Below are 14,372 nucleotides of genomic sequence, written 5' to 3'. Positions count from 1 at the left end.
TCTCTCCCATCTTCCATGACATTTCAAAAATAATCGCTAATGGCTCAGCTATCTTCTCAGTCAGCTCCTTGAGTATTCTAGGGAGTATTTCATTAGGCCCTGGTGACTTGAAGACATCTAAGTAATTTTTAACTTGTTCTTTCCCTATTTTAGCCTCTGATCCTACCTCATTTTCACCGGTATTCACTATGTTAGATGTCCAATCGCTACTAAACATCTATAGTTTGTTCTTGTTCAAAGGATGCTTTCGTAATGCAGGAGCACTTGCCTACTGTACATAGGTGGAACACACAGGAATGTAGTGATATTTTTAAGAATCTGTGGAGCAATATATTTTGTATAGCCACTGTACTAATAATTGGTTTTGCCTACATATTGGCTGGTGCCTGTAGGTGCATCACTACTATTTCAAATGGAATGACAGACTGTCTCAAGCTTGTGACCATCTTGTAGCAGAAAGACTAAGATTCTACATTTCAGCTGCTACTACTAATGACAGCTATATTTCTCCATTACTTCAATTGGTAAAGGCCTATATTTCTGAAGTAGGAAATTGTAAGCTTTATTGTCTGTGCTATAGGTTGGCACAACTGGAGTAGAGATCCACCACAAAAGAACCAAAATAACAGACCTAACGTTAGACTATTAAGTTCAATTTCACCTCAATAATAGTTTCTATGATTTTTTTTATCGTCTGATTTACCGTAATATGAGTAATATATCTTTCTTATGCTCATTTATTTGTATAGGATTCTAGTAATTATTAGGCAGCTCTAAACATTGCGATATTGTATTGTAACTAAATGAACTACAAATGCAGTCTAACGATCAGTCTTAAATATGTTGCACAATGGGAATTGTGCCTGAGTAAGGACTGAGCCCTGATTCAGCAAGGTATTTAAGTACATGCACAACATCTTTAAGCTCGTGTTTCAGTGTACCTGCTCATGTACTTAAAGTTGTGCATGGATTTAAGTACCTTGCTGAATTGAGGCCTGAAGGATTTGACCCTGTATGTTTAAAAATTGCTTTCCCTTTGCAAGAACACACTTATTTTGCATAATTGTAAGAACATTTTTTACCCATTGTTTATTACAGCTTACTGCAGCTTCCTGTCTCACTCTCTTTCTCACAGCCAGTTCTGTTCCCTTCCAGCTCTTAGATTCCCTCAGATTCTTTATAGACCAGATGCAGCCTGACTGGGAGCACCTGCTCTGGCACAGGGACCTACTTCAGTTACAGCGGCCAGCCATCCTGTGACAAGTATTTATATTTTCACACTGTTTATGAAATATTGCTAGGGTTGAGCATTTTCTAGTAGCTAATGAGTGGCTGAGTTACAATCCCAAGGTAAAACTCAAGGGTCCACAACTCCAACCAAACTGATCATTAACTGCAAGGAAATGCTTGACCTAGAGGTTATTATTGCTAAAATTTCATACTCCTGCTGCTTGATTCAGGAAAAGCATAAATCTTCATAAATATTATTTAAGAGATGGGATATCCAGACAATTGTAAAGCTCATGGCCATGTAAGACCATTACACAAATTATTATAATACATGGACTTGTTTTAGTGAAAACTGCATGACAATGAAGTCAGCATCTCTGTAACCTTTTTTCCTAAACTAGTAGTTATTTGTGGGAAGGATACAAAAGACTACATATATTTTATCTTAGATTTCCATATTGCCAGCCCTACGAATTAAAAAATCATGAGTCAGGCCTCAAAATATCATGAAATTAGTTTTAAATCATAAGATTAAAAAAACATTCATTGTATTTGTCTTCTGACTTCTAACCCTTTAGAGTGCACTTGGGTCAAGTTTCCAAGCTACCACAAAGGCTATCAACTCACTTTTTAAAAAAATGAAAAGCTGAATTTCTCATGTCAGCACTTACTCCCGGACCTGGGCCTTTGAGAGAAACACTAAAGATCACAAGATTTGAAATTAAACTGAGAGATGACAACAGTAATATTTGCATTTTTAATCTATTAGAAATGAATGAATAATTCATAACAAATAATTTTTACGCAAATTTCACCTCTTGTAATGTTTATGATACCTCTGTGAACAGATCATGGTTTTCTCAAACTTTTTATTATTCAAAATTATTTGGTAAAATCCTTTATAGAAGTAATTTATTCTATAGCTTGCTTTTTGAAATTCAATCTCTGTTCTTAGTTGTGATTGGCTCCTTAAATCCTATAGTAATTTTTCCCATTTCCTTATTGGATAAGTTTTGTACTCATCACAAGCATATTTTTGAGGGGATACTTTCAGAAAATGCATTTAAAATTCACCTTCTAGGAGTAGTAGAGTCAACAAGCTTTCCTTTCACTTTCAGCAAACATCTGTGTTAATAAAACATAGCTGAATAAATTTCTGCAAAGGTAAACACAAAATATGGTGGAAGATAGCTGAAGCAAATTTGTTTAAAAATTAAAAATAAAACCATAGAAAATGGTTTGCAATATTTGCCCAGATCTACTATCTCTAATAATTGTCTTTTTGGAATTACATGTGCACTGATATTTTCTCTTTCTTACATTTAAAAAGCTAATAAAATGGAAAAAATTGACACACCCACTCTAAGCAAATTTCTTCCAGCAGTTAATTGTTGGATGTGAAAATTAAAGCAGTGCTGTAATTAAACTGGTTTCAAAAAGTATTTACTCTAGTGCCCTCTAGCGCTGAGTACCAAAATAGCAGGCATAAAGTTAACACAAATGTGTACTCTTCTTTCATTTGTTCTTCAATTTAAAACAAAACTATCCAAAATGAAATGACATGAAAGACGCAGCTTAGTTTTAGTTATTTGTAATGCGAAGCATAATCATTCTCACGCTAACACTACATCACTTCATTTGGTAAGTCACTCATATCCTAGCAAACTAATAACTACTCCTTTACATACACCACTGGTCCACAGCTTCTTCTCCAGATAACGCTGTTGACGGCCACTTCTCATTTTGCATCCTGAAGCACACGGCCAAAGTGAGTGTTGATGAGGAAAGTGCTTTGTTTAATACTACAACTGCACCTTTATTGGCTTCCTATTCCATCCAAATTGTTACAAGACATAAAGAATAAATCTTGCCAAGTAAATTTGGAGGTTTTTTTTAGTGGAGAAAGGGAAAAAAGATATCTACAAGGATACCACAGGGACTGGTGTTGTCTAATCTTATTAAACATCTTATTTAAATTATCTGAAAGCAGGAGTAAAAAACCCTATTAATGAAATTTGCTGATGGTATTAAACTGGAAGGAGTTATGAATACTAATCAGTACAGAGAAATTATGTAAAGTAGTTTAGAAAGATTAGAAGTGTGAGCACAAAACAAAATAATGTTCCCCTAGAAAATATAGCTGGAGAAAACTAACCTAGTACAGGGATAGCAAAGGGAAGAGGAAATAAATGGAAAGCAGTAACACTGAATGAGGATTGCATTTCTCTCTCCCCTCTGATATTGCACTTTGGGAGTCACGTGATGCAGTCTCATTCAAAGGATTTGTACCACAATATAAAAAATTACAGACATGCTCTGAATAAAAAGAAACATGTAAAACAAATGCAGAAAATATTTTTTAAAGGAAACTGAACCTTAAAGAACACGCTTATTGTAATCAAATAATCATAAAATTGTATATTTTCACTAACAGTCTATGTATACTTATCTGAACATTAGAGGTGGACGTTACTCAATGAATATTAAGAGCATTCAGATCAGTAGGGCTGAATTTTCCAAATCAGACAAATAAGTGTACCTGAAAAGATTGCACATGGACATATTTCATATATTTGCAATTAGATTGTAAAGTCCTTAGGGAATGGCCACTGTTTTTAACTTGTCTGTAATCTGTTGAAGTACCATTTACATCTATAGCACTGCATAATAATAAATAATATTAATAATTAATAATTAATAAATAACTACTACAACAAAATGGAAATTACATGTGCATCTCAACACTAGATAAGAGAATTAAATAAGTGTACCATAGCCTATCACTTTTTACAATTATAACTATAGAAAGCAACAAAGAGTCCTGTGGCACCTTATAGACTAAGCATAAGCTTTCGTGGGTGAATACGCACTTCGTCAGACGCATGTATTCACCCACGAAAGCTTATGCTCCAATATGTCTGTTAGTCTATAAGGTTCCACAGGACTCTTTGTCGCTTTTTACAGATCCAGACTAACACGGCTACCCCTCTGATACTTAACTATAGAAAGTAATTAGAGTAGAACCTAAGCATTACAAACACCAGAGTTATGAACTGACCCATCAACCACACATCTCATTTGGAAGTGGAAGTATGCAATCAGGCAGCAGCAGAGACAAAACAAAACAAAAAAAATACAGTACAGTGCTGTGTTAAATATAAACTACTAAAAAAATAAAGGAAAAGTTAAAAAAAAAGATTTGACAAGGTAAGGAAACTGTTTTTGTGCTTGTTTCATTTAAATTAAGATGGTTAAAAGAAGCATTTTTCTTCTGCCTAATAAAGTTTCAAAGCTGTATTAAGTCAGTGTTCAGTTGTAAACTTTTGAAAGAACAACCATAATGTTTTGTTCAGAATTATAAACATTTCAGAGTTATGAACAACCTCCATACCTGAGGTGTTTATACTTCTCTGAAGTTCTAGTGTATTCTAAATTTGTTCCCTACAAGGGAAAATAATCAGAATGCAATACTTTGTTTTGACAAGAGTAGAGTAATCTACTGACACCATTTATTTCTTTGTTTCCCAGCTATGTAGTCTTACAAATAGTAGGTCAGATTCCGCTACCTTTACTCCAATAGAGTAGCCCAGTTTAAGTCAATAGGACTTTGTGGAGGGAGTGCTACTCAATATAAGCAAGGGTGCTACTCCATATAATCTGGTGTATTATTAGGATAAAAGCTTTAATTCACAAATAACTATAAAGTAAACATAGAAAAAATTGATATTCTTATTGCATTCTTTTAGTAGCTCTATGCCCTCATTAGGTATCAGGGGGCTCTGTTGGTCAAGTAAACGTATTTTGGATAGGTAGTTAAAAACAGGCTTTCCTTTTATCCTGTCAGTTTTCATGTTATTTTAACTTTAGTTTTTATAGAAGTTTAAACCTTCATAAATGTATTTTTATGGTGCATTCATTTAAAAGGATGTCATTATGTTTCTATGCTTGTTTCAGTTTATTGTGCAGAACATGTATTCTTACATGTCTGTACCTTTAACATGGATTTATTTGATTGGGTTCCAATGACCTGACCCAAAATCTATTGAAATCAATGAAAATACTCTCATTGACTTCAGTGAGCTTTAGATGAGGCTCCAAAATTGCAATCCAAGCCAAAATTCATAAGCAAATTCCTGCTGGAGGTAAAGTGTAACTTTTTGCTGCTGATTGTGAGAAAGATCAGGGTAGTTTAAAGATTGGCTAATGACTTCTCATTTCCTTCTCATGAAAGCTTTTTCAGATGTACACAGAACCGCTAAGCTTTAAGCATTTCCTTTAGTTGAAAGCTTAGGGCATGGCTACACTTGCAGATGTAGAGCGCTGTGAGTTAAACCAGCCCTCGGAGACCACAGCAGGGAAAGCGCTGCCGGGTGTTCACACTGTCAGCTTCAAGCGCAGTGGCGTGGCCACATTTGCAGTACTTGCAGCAGCATTGGTAGCGGTGCATTATGGGCAGCTATCCCACAGAGCACCTCTTCCCATTCTGGCGCTGTGGCTTGTGGGAAGGGGGCAGGAGGGTGTGGAGCATTCTGGATCCTGTCCCAATGCCCCGTGATGCATCGCTTCGCATTCCAGCAATCCCTGTGCTTCCATCCACATTTGGCGCCATCTTTCAACTTTTTTTGTACTGCACGCTCTGTCTTCCCTTTCGGTCTGTGGGAATGGATCCTGAACTTGTGAGGAATATGCTGATGGGTCTCGCCAGCACGTCACGAATTGCAGTCGAGTTACTCCTTAAGCTACAAAGTGACAGTGAGGAGTCCAACGATGATGTTGACTCACGTACCGCATATAAACACAAAATTGTTTGTGGCTTTCACGGACATGCTCAGCACAGTGGAACGTCGCTTTTGGGCTTGGGAAACAAGCACTGAGTGGTGGGATCACATCGTCATACAAGTCTGGGATGACGAGCAGTGGCTGCAGAACTTTCGGATGAGGAAAGACACTTTCATGGGACTGCATGTTGAGCTTGCCCCCACCCTGCGGCACAAGGACACGAGGTTGAGAGCTGCCCTGCTGATGGAGAAGCGGGTGGCTATTGCAATCTGGAAGTTGGCAACTCCAGATAGCTATCGATCGGTCACTAACCAGTTTGGAGTGGGAAAGTCAACTGCTGGAATTCTGTTGATGTAAGTTTGCAGGACCGTTAATTGCATCCTGCTCAGAAGAACCATGACTCTGGGCAACGTGTGTGACATTGTGGCTGGCTTTGCACAAATGGGTTTCCCTAACTGTGGAGGGGCAATAGATGGGATGCATATTCCAATTCTGGCACCAGACCACCTAGCCTCCGAGTACATAAATTGGAAGGGGTATTTCTCTATGGTTCTCCAGGCACTTGTGGATCACCATGGGTGTTTCATAGACATTAACGCAGGCTGGTCTGGAAGGGTGCATGATGCACGCATCTTTCGGAACACTGGCCTGTTCAGTAAGCTGCCAGCCGGGACTTTCTTCCCAGACCAGAAGATCACCGTAGGGGAAGTCGAAATGCCCATTGTGATCCTTGGAGACCCCGCTTACCCTTTAATGCCATGGCTCATGAAACCCTATACAGGGAGCCTTGACAGAAGCAAGGAGTGGTTCAACAACAGGCTGAGTTGGTGCAGAATGACTGTTGAATGTGCTTATGGCCATTTAAAGGGCTGCTGGTGCTGTCTGTATGGGAAGCTGGACCTGGCTGATGACATCCCCACGGTTATAGCTGCATGCTGTACCCTCCATAACATGTGTTAAGGGAAGGGTGAAAGCTTCACTCAGGCATGGACCTCGGATGTTCGACACCTGGAGGCTGAATTTGAACAGCCAGGGAACGGGGCTATTAGAGGGGCCCAGCGCGGGGCTGCAAGGATTAGGGACACCTTGAGGGAGCAATTTGATACTGAAAGCCACCAGTAATGTTTGGTGCCCTGCACGGGAGTGAAGTGCAGTGGTTCCAATACTAGTAGGCATCTGTGTTTGCTACATGTGATGCTCTGACTTGCGGTGCCTGTTGCTTTCCCAGGCTACGGTATCTGTTACTTAATGCAATAAAGAATATTTTCAAAGCCAAAAAATTCATTTATTGAAAAGAAACACAACTGCTTGGGAAACAGAAAGGGCACAACACATCTGTGCTGTGTGGGAGGAGGGAAGGGAGCAAGGTGGGGAGCGGGACAATCACAGATTTGCATATGTCCTGTTATCACACTCAGCCTTCCTGTCTGGAGTGCCGTGCAATGAGTGCTGCACTTCTGGCTGGCTAAAATGCATGGTGATGGGGGTTGAGTGCAGTGGGTAAGGGTCGTAGTTTTCAGGTCTGGGTGGTGAAGCTACAGGTATTGGAGGCAGCTGGTGGTGATAAGAACCCGGATGTTGGGAAAGTGGGTTGGCGGTGACATGGGGGCACAAGGGAAAGAGTTTTCGGACAAGGGCTGCAGGGAGGGGCGAGTGCAGATGTGCTCCGTCTGCATTGCTATGAATGCCTGTATTGAGTCCGCTTGGCACTCCATAATGCTTAGCGGCCGCTCCGTGCTTTGGTGCTGGCGATCCGTATTCTGCTGGCGCAGCCTCCTTTCAGTCTCCTGCCACTCCTGCACTTTTTGATTTTCATTAAGGGTCCTCTTTGCTTCTTCACGGATGCTTCCTGATTCTTTGGAGTCTTTCGGACGTTGATAACAAGGACGGCTGGGACCTCAAGGTTGCATCTGTAAAGCCAAAATGCAACACTTAACAGAGGCAGCATTGTTCACACCAGACAGAGCAATGATTCGACCATACTTAAAGACAAGTACAGTGTACACAATAGCAGAAATTGCCCGTCCCAAAGGGAGCGCACATAACCCACAGGAGCCCCAAAATGGTGAGTAAACACAGGGGCAAGGCGGACTGATTGTTTCACGGCCGTACTGTCCTCTGGGGTTCTGTGCCTTGGGGAGAGCCAACAGCTGCAGAGGGCCCCTATACTGAACACTGTCCCCACATTTTCCACAAGATGAGTTCATCCTGGAAGATACCTCGCTGCTGAGGGTGACCTGGGAAGCAAGGGAAGGTCTTCTACTACAATGCTAATGTACTCAGTGCTTTTTTTGCCTCTGTCTTCATGAACAAGGTCAGCTCCCAGACTACTGCAGCACACTATGGGGAGGAGGTGACCAGCCCTCTGTGGAGAAAGAAGTGGTTCAGGACTATTTAGAAAAGCTGGACGAACACCAGACCATGGGGCTGGATGCACTGCATCCGAGGGTGCTAAGGGAGTTGGCGGATGTGATTGCAGAGCCATTGGCCATTATCTTTGAAAACTCATGGCGATCGGGGAGGTCCTAGATGACTGGAAAAAGGCTAATGTAGTGCCCATCTTTTAAAAAGGGAAGGAGGAGGATCTGGGGAACTACAGGCCAGTCAGCCTCACCTCAGTACCTGGAAAAATCATGGAGCAGGACCTCAAGGAATCAATTTTGAAGCACTTACAGGAGAGGAAAGTGATCAGGAACAGTCAGCATGGATTCACCAAGGGCAAGTCATGCCTGACTAATCTAATTCCCTTCTATGATGAGATAACTGGCTCTGTGGATGAGGGGAAAGTAGTGGATGTGTTATTCCTTGACTTTAGCAAAGCTTTTGATACGGTCTCCCACAGTATTCTTGCTGGCAAGTTAAAGAAGTATGGGCTGGATGAATGGACTATAAGGTAGATAGAAAGCTGGGTAGATTGTTGGGCTCAATGGGTAGTGATCAATGGCTCCATGTCTAGTTGGCAGCCGATATCAAGCGGAGTGCCCCAAGGGTTGGTCCTGGGGCTGGTTTTGTTCAATATCTTCATTAATGATCTGGAGGATGGAGTGGATTGCACCCTCAGCAAGTTTGCAGATGACACTAAACTGGGAGGAGTGGTAGATATGCTGGAGGGTAGGGATAGGATACTGAGGGGCCTAGACAAATTAGAGGATTGGGCCAAAAGAAATCTGATGAGATTCAACAAGAGCAAGTGCAGAGTCCTGCACTTAGGATGGAAGAATCCCATGCACTGCTATAGACTAGGGACCGAATGGCTAGGCAGCAGTTCTGCAGAAAAGGATCTAGGGGTTATAGTGGACGAGAAGCTGGATATGAGTCAACAGTGTGCCCTTGTTGCCAGGAAGGCTAACGGCATTTTGGGCTGTATAAGTAAGAGCATTGCCAGCAGATCGAGGGATATGATCATTCCCCTCTATTCGGCATTGGTGAGGCCTCATCTGGAGTACGGTGTCCAGTTTTGGGCCCCACACTACAAGAAGGACGTGGAAAAATTGGAAAGAGTCCAGTGGAGGGCAACAAAAATTATTAGGGGGCTGGACCACATGACTTATAAGGAGAGGTTGAGGGAACTGGGATTATTTAGTCTGCAGAAGAGAAGAATGAGGGGGGATTTGATAGTTGCTTCCAAATACCTGAAAGGGGCTTCCAAAGATGATGGATTTAGACTGTTCTCAGTGGTACCAGATGACAGAACAAGGAGTAATGGTCTCAAGTTGCAGTGTGGGAGGTTTAGGTTGGATATTAGGAAAAACTTTTTCACTAGGAGGGTGGTGAAGCACTGGAATGGGTTATCCAGGGAGATGGTGGAATCTCCTTCCTTAGAGGTTTTTAAGGTCAAGCTTGACAAAGCCCTGGCTGGGATGATTTAGTTGGGGATTGGTCCTGCTTTGAGCGGGGGGTTGGACTAGATGACCTCCTGAGGTCCCTTCAAACCCTCATATTCTATGATTCTATGAATGTGGCTTCCGCCCTGGCCCTTGTGCAGCTTGCCTGTGTGCAGCAATGGTCCCCCGGCCCGTCATGGCACAATGGCGCGGATATGTTAGCCTTACTGGGACAAGTAACCTGCCAAGGAACCTGCACAAACCGATTGCCCAGCTTCTGCATGAGACCTTTGAAGAGATCACTGAGGCTGATTACCCCAATGTGAGAGAGCACATCAACACCCTATTCCGCATCTAGGCATGTATGCAGCCCTAACCTTGCAACCCTCCTCGGCCCAAGAGCCCGCACTGAACAACTACCTTCCCAAAATAAAGCCACTTACCGGGCACCTCCTCTGCTCTTTGATCTTCCCCAAGCACCATCCGCTGCGACTGGCTACCTTCCTCCTGGCTTGAAAACAGCTCCTGGCTGCATGCATCTAGAGATGCCGGGCTTTCCCCCTCCTCCTTAGCACCCTCACGCCCGCTTTCCTCCTCCTGCCTTGTTGAACTCTGAAGCATCCATGGTGGTCTTTGCAGTGAAGGTGGGGTCGCCCCCAAGTATCGCGTCCAGCTCTTTGTAGAAACAGCAGGTCGTGGGGGAAGCACCAAAGCGGCGTTTTGCCTCCTGCACTTTGTGGTAGGCATTCCGCAGCTCCTTCACTTTAACCCTGCACTGCAGTGCGTCCTGCTCATGGTCCCTTTCCATCATGTCCCTTGATATCTGTCTGAAGGTATCGCAATTCCTACGGCTGGAGCGCAGCTGGGACTGGACAGCTTCCTCCCCCCAAACACTGATGAGGTCCAGCAACTCACCATTGCTCCATACTGGGGCTCACTTGGTGCGTGGAGACATGGTCATCTGGAAAGTTTCACTGATACACTCCATGCCTGGCTGAGCAAACAGGAAGGGGATTTTTAAAATTCCCAGAGAATTTAAAGGGCGAGTCTGACGGTTGGTCACCTGAGGGCAGGGCAGTAGAGTTCAAAGTGATGACCAGCATGGCTAGAACAGGCACTGTGGGACACTTCTGGAGGCCAATCAGAGCACATTAATAGACCAGGAAGTCCATACTGGCGCTGCAGCGCTCCAGCCAGGGCGGAGCAAGCATTATGCTTTTTGCGGAGGTGGATTACCAGGGGCGCGCCAGCCGCGGAGTCCGGGCACTCTATGTGCCTTGTCAGTGTGGACACCTCAGGAGTTAGGGTACCCGGGGATGATTTAATGCGCTCTAACTTACAAGTGTAGCCAAGCCCTTAGAATAAAATTCTTACAAGACTCAATTTGGGTTAGAACAGACCCGTATAAATCTCACTGATATGTGTGCCCCTGTTTGAACATTTTATAATAGTTTCAGAACAAGTGGGATTCAATTCCCACCCATCCCCCACCACTTAAACTGTTGTATTTTATACTCCTGGGGGAATTCTGCGCCACCACACAGGCACAGAATTCATGTTGTATGCAGATTTCTTTGCTTCCCTGCAGAAAAATGACTTCTATGGGGAAGCAAAGGGAAGATGCAAGAGTGGTCACTCCTCCCCGGCAGCTTGGAGCAGCTGGCAGAGACATAAATTAGCGTGAGGGTGGGGGAGAGTGCATGCATGTGTGGGGAGACGTCAGTCACCGTAGGGGGAGGAAGCAGGGCTGGGCGTGCATACAAGTGAGCGAATGAGAGAGACTCTGTCCCTCTGGCTTGCTATAGCGGTACACCCGGTATGCCCTCCAGCTCCATTCATTGTACTGTAGTTTAAATAAATTACCAAAATAATTGAAAATGAGGTGATTATATTGCATTATTTTGACTAATAAAATGTGCAGAATTTTGCAGAATTTTAAAATATTGTATGCAGAACTTTACATTTTTTTGGCGCAGGATTTTTAATTTTTTGGACAAAATTCCCTTAGGAGTAATTTTATATGTTTTCCAGAAGAAACCATGCACTGGGGCCCCTGTTACTACAAACAGGCCTAAATTTTGCTTTCCTTCCGTAGCGCCAGAGGAACTGCCATACAAGATCAGACCTATGTAGACTCTAATCCACTATCCTGTCTCTGACAGTGGCCAGCATTCAGGAACACAACCACAATTTTCCTAAGGAGGGGCCCAGAGCTCTCCCTCATCTCACCTGCACCCAGCCCCTCCACAAGCTCCCTTTGCACTCAGCCCCCCAGTTTCCCCTTCTGCACAAACACATAATGCATTTTAAAAAGGAAACCAGAACCTTAAACAGTGCATTCTCCTAGTCTAACATATTTTAAAATGTTATATATTGATGAATAAACTAAGTGCACTTAAAGCATTAGCAGCAGCAGTTAATCAATATATGTGAACAGTGTCTAGAACCTATTGTTTTAGTTGTGCAGCAAGTGCCTAGAGGATTTGTGCTGTAAATTGTAATGTAAAGATTGAGAATTGAAAGCCCTTATTGCTGACTTTCCTAATGTAATGCAGGCCAGCTCTGATTCTATTCCAGAGTTTACCAAACATTTTCTTGAAACAAATCAATCAATCTCATTGTGGCAATTTCTTCCTAAAAAAAGGCTGCTCTCTTTCTGAGCCCTCCTCAAGAAATGGTATATTGGTTCTGATTTCTCCAACATCCAAGCAAAAAATTAGTAAGATAGCTATAGAGAATTTTCACTGATCTATAGGCAGTAGATTAGAAATCTCCAAAAATGTTTTTACAGTTGATTTATTTTTTTAAAAACAAAATGACTTCATATAGTACTCCTCTCCCTCTCTCTCTTCAAGGTCAGCAACTGTAGGCAGGCTGATCTACAGGGCCTCTGAATCAGGAGCAGGAGCCTAATTATATATACCCTGATATATCTTTTTACATGTGACATTATCAAATTTATGCCTTTTGAATATCAAGGCCTACCATCATCATGTGACACAATTAACTTGTTTCTTCTTGCTTAAGTTAACAATAAAGGCAAACCCAAGGGAAGTATTGGGACTGGAAATAAATGGGATTTGGAGTAGGCCCACCCAAGTGTGATGTACCATATTAGGAGCAGGGTGGGAATATGCCACTTGCTTAGATAGGGGGGAAAACTGGTTGGTCTGTTAAATATGTGTATATGGAGATTGTATAATGTCTCTTTAAAGAATAACTGTTGTAATGATGGTTTTGTTTCTGATATTTACATGGCAAGGATCTGTAAACTTGTTAAAATTTCCTAAATAAATAGGGTTTTTTTGTTTTTAAAGTGTTCGGGAATCATCAAAGGCTAGTTTGGTGATCATGGGTGGAGGAAGGAACCCTGTTTGAAATTCTGGCCCCATTGAAGTCAATGGTAAAATTCTAACAGACTTCAATGGAGCCCACATTTCACTTCTCTTGTAAAACACGAATTCTAGTACAATTCTTATTACGTTTCTAATGTCCAAATAGGATTATGAATTGTATCAGTTCCTTTGCAACAGAAACTGATAGGATCTCCTCAGGGTTGGCTCTACCATTTTTGCCGCCCCAAGCAAAAAAAGAAAAACACCACTCGGACTGCTGCCGCCCAAACTGCCGAAGCAGGAAAAAAAAAAAAAACCCACTCGTACTGCTGCCGCCAGAACTGCCGAAGCACACACACAAAAAAAAGCCGCCCAGACTGTGCCGCCCCAAGAATGGACGGAATGCCACCCCTTAGCATGTGCCGCCTCAGGCACGTGCTTGCTCCGCTGGTGCCTGGAGCCGGCCCTGGTTCTCCTTCACATTTTTTTCAACCTCTGGTGTGTTAAAAATGTGCCTGGGTCCTACAAAACGGATCAGGGAATACCACTTATAAAAATACTGTGCTGATTTTAGTGTTTATTCTTTTGTGTTAGGGTACAACATTCTCCAATATTTCTTTATGTGCCATCTTTCCAGTAACACCACAGGCTTTGTGATTATCAGCACAAGGAACTGATGGAGAATGATACCCAGGGCATTTCTGACAGCATATGCACCTTTAAGGCAAAAGTAATAAAAATACATATAAAATTAATGCAGAAAACTAAGCCTTATTCCAGTAAAACTACTGGATGTAGGGGGAGGGGAGAGAGAAAAACACATTGGAGTTTACTGTTTTATATGCCTGGACCTCAGAATCCTCCTCCTTCCTCCTCATAAATCGTAGACAATCTTACATTTCGGTGGCACTGAGTAAAAGAGACCTGCATAATCATTTTGACATATAAATGACCTGACTAAAGTTTTCAGTAATATGTCTATTGTTACCTTCTTAATTGGTTTGTGTATGTACACAAGAATATTATTTAACATAAAAAGCATCATATGTAAAGTTTAAACTTATCTTCTGAGAGTGCTATTTAGACATTATTATTATTTAGTACGACTGTATACTTTAAGAGGACGGGAAGATTAGGGTTGAAATTCTGGCCTCAGTGAAGTCAGTGGGAATTTTGCCATTAACTTCAATAGAGCCACTGACTC

The 14,372-nt window shown here is 42.1% G+C and overlaps 1 protein-coding gene across 2 annotated transcripts in view; it reads right to left on the bottom strand.

The window, feature by feature from the left end:
- Nucleotides 1–14,372, bottom strand: part of RASSF3 (Ras association domain family member 3) — a 158,964-nt gene that overhangs the window by 118,372 nt on the left and 26,220 nt on the right. The gene's annotated exons all lie outside the window — the stretch shown is intronic.

Source organism: Chrysemys picta, chromosome 1 (genome assembly GCF_011386835.1).
Source record: "Chrysemys picta bellii isolate R12L10 chromosome 1, ASM1138683v2, whole genome shotgun sequence".
Lineage (NCBI taxonomy): Eukaryota > Metazoa > Chordata > Testudines > Emydidae > Chrysemys > Chrysemys picta.
Note: the sequence above shows the minus strand (reverse complement) of the source record. Positions and strands in the feature narration are given on the sequence as shown.